Genomic DNA, 3,074 nt, shown 5'->3' with positions numbered 1-3,074 from the left:
AATACTCAGAATTTGTTTTTTTTTTTTTTTTAAAAAATGACCGGTAAGGGGATCTCAACCCTTGGCTTGGTGTTGTCAGCACCACGCTCAGCTAGTGAGCAAACCGGCCATCCCTATATAGGATCCGAACCCGTGGCCTTGGTGTTATCGGCACCGCACTCTACCGAGTGAGCCACGGGCCGGCCTAATACTCACAATTTGGATGTTAGAGTATTTGAGGTTGTCTATTATCTCTCTTAGATTTTTAAAATTATTTTTAATTGTTTTTTTTTTTTTGTCTGCCTGGGTTATTTTGAAAAGACCATCATCGTGATCTGAAATTCTATCTTCTGCTCGCTCTAGCCTGCTGCTCAAGCTCTCTGTTGTGTTTTTTACTTCGTTAAGTGAATCTTTCATTTCTAGGAGTTCTGCTATACTCTCTCTTAATGTATTAATCTCTTTGTAAATTTCCTCCTTCATATTCTGGATATTTTTCCTTGTTTCATTGTGTTTTCTACTCGAGTCTTCTTTTGTCTCTTCCACTTTTCTTAAGATCATTGCTCAGAATTCTTTTTCAGACAGTTCAAGGATTCCTTGTTCTGTTGGGTCTGAAATTTGAACATTACTGTATTCCTCTGGAGATGTCATATCTTGTTTGTTTGTTTGATCAACTGGTAGAGGATTTGCTTCTTCTATTACTCTGGGGTTGGCTATGGCGATAAAGATTTCCTCCTCTATTTGCAGGCTCTGCTGGTGATTCTTCTTATATCAATGTAGTCGAGTGAGCAGCAGGTGACCTGTGGAGTGTCCCTGGCTGCTGCTGTGGTGGTGAACTGTCCTTATGGTGAACAGTTGGTGTGACATTGGCTATATTACACAACCTTGGCTCCTGTTCTGGTATCCGTGGCTGTAGATGATCCCCTGGTGCCGCGCAGGTCTCGTCTCACCTCAGTGCCTGCTGGGCCTGTGGGTACTTTCCTCCAGGGCCTAAGAATGAGCCCTGGTGCTGTGCAGGTCTCTGCTCACCTTGGCAGCTGCTGCTGCTGTGGGCATTTCTCTCTAGGGCCTAAGACTGAGCCCCGTGCCATGCAGGTCTCTGCTCAACTCTGTGGCTGCTGTAGCTGTGGGCGCTTCCCTCCAGGGCCTAAGATTGAGCCCTGGGGCCATGCAGGTCTCTGCTCAACTCTGTGGCTGCTGTAGCTGTGGGCGCTTCCCTCCAGGGCCTAAGATTGAGCCCTGGGGCCATGCAGGTCTCTGCTCAACTCTGTGGCTGCTGTAGCTGTGGGCGCTTCCCTCCAGGGCCTAAGATTGAGCCCTGGGGCCATGCAGGTCTCTGCTCAACTCTGTGGCTGCTGTAGCTGTGGGCGCTTCCCTCCAGGGCCTAAGATTGAGCCCTGGGGCCATGCAGGTCTCTGCTCAACTCTGTGGCTGCTGTAGCTGTGGGCGCTTCCCTCCAGGGCCTAAGATTGAGCCCTGGTGCCATGCAGGTCTCTGCTCACCTGGGCAGCTGCTCTGACTGTGGGTGCTTCCTTCCCCTCCGGGCCTTAGACTAAGCCCTGAGTGCCACGCGAGCCTTAGCTCACCTTAGCAGCTGCTTCAGCTCCCAAATCTGTACTTTTAACCTCTGTGTTGTAGTGTCTCTTAATATGGTACAGAATGCCCTGATTTGTTGTGGAGATTAAATATAATAATATATGCAAAATTCATAGCTCAGTTTTCTTCTCAGTTCCTATTATGTATGCTTCTAATTCACTCATTTACCTACCATTCTGTTACTCTGCTTTATTTACTTTGTAGCACTTACAAAACTTTCTGGCACCGCCTGTCTCCCCCTCTGGAATGTCAACTTCATGAGGGCAGTATCTGCTCAATAAATATTTGTTGAATTTATGTATTTCTTTACTTAACAAATATTAATTAAGTGCCCACCTACCATGTGCTAGGCTCTGTGGTTCACATTGTGGATAATTCATCTTAATCTTGAGACCTGGTGCTGTGATGATTGTCGTCTTCACTAAGGAAGCCACCCAGAGGAAAACATCATTTACCACCCTTGGTCCCAGTTGATAATTATCGACACAGTGCAACCAGAAGTCTGATTTTCATTTATCTACCTCCCTGATGTGAGGTGTTAATCTAGCACAATGAACGTTTGTTGAATTGGGTGGAATAATAAGTAAAGCAAGACTGGGAGATAGAGAAAGTGAGGACTTTTGATAGTGGTGGGAGACAGTAAGTAAACGGGCAGTTGTAAGTCAGCGTGGTGAGAGCTGAAATAGGAATGGTGTGTGTAGTGGTGCGAATGGAGCCACGGCAGAAGGAGCCACATGTGATGAAGCTGGGATGCCAGAAACAGCATGGCACTCAGGTCCAGCTGGCTTTTTAGAGCATGGTCAGCTTTGTGGGTGTGCAATCACTGTAGTCACATGGGGCCACGTTCTTGAAATTTAAAATGCTCTGCGATTGTCTTGAAATTCTATATAATTTTACCTTTGTGTTCTGAATGTGATGGGACAATGGAGTGTGTGCTATGGTCTTAGAGCCTTGGCTCATGTGTGGTCCTTACCTTCTCCTGCCTCCCTAAACAGGTTCTTGGCTGGCTGCCTGGGGCTCTGGACCCAGGTGCAAGTGTGGAGAAAATCAGGTCAAGTGTGTATGCACACTGTATGCTGAGTCACCTGGTGGGGAGAGACCATGGAAGAAAGGGAAAAGTTTTTTTTTCTGTTTTTTGAACAAGAATCTCCTGCTTTTCATTTGCACTAGGTCCCACAAGTTATGTAGCTGACACTGTGTGTGAGGGGCAAGAGGTGAGCCCATAATAAGTTTATACTTTACCTTAAGAAAAACAAGAAGCCTGTGAGGGGTTTTAAGCATGGGTTGACAAGATCAAATTAGTGTTTTTATTATTATTTATTTATTTATTTATTTTTGTCCTTTTTGAGACCGGCCGCACCACGCTCAGCCAGTGAGCGCTGTGAGCGCACCGGTCATCCCTATATAGGATCCGAACCCGCGGCGGGAGCGCTGCTGCGCTCCCGGCGCTGCACTCTCCTGAGTGCGCCACGGGCTCGGCCCTAAATTAGTGTTTTTAAATG

The 3,074-nt window shown here is 46.7% G+C and overlaps 1 protein-coding gene across 1 annotated transcript in view; it reads left to right on the top strand.

Annotated features, from left to right (window-relative positions):
• The window catches only part of LOC103606305 (histone lysine demethylase PHF8), an 82,546-nt gene that overhangs the window by 18,955 nt on the left and 60,517 nt on the right, over positions 1-3,074 (top strand). The gene's annotated exons all lie outside the window — the stretch shown is intronic.

This window comes from Galeopterus variegatus, unplaced genomic scaffold (assembly GCF_000696425.1).
Source record: "Galeopterus variegatus unplaced genomic scaffold, G_variegatus-3.0.2 Scaffold6453, whole genome shotgun sequence".
In the NCBI taxonomy this organism is placed as follows: domain Eukaryota; kingdom Metazoa; phylum Chordata; class Mammalia; order Dermoptera; family Cynocephalidae; genus Galeopterus; species Galeopterus variegatus.
The sequence above is the reverse complement of the archived record's forward strand: the minus strand, read 5'-3'. Positions and strand labels throughout refer to the sequence as shown.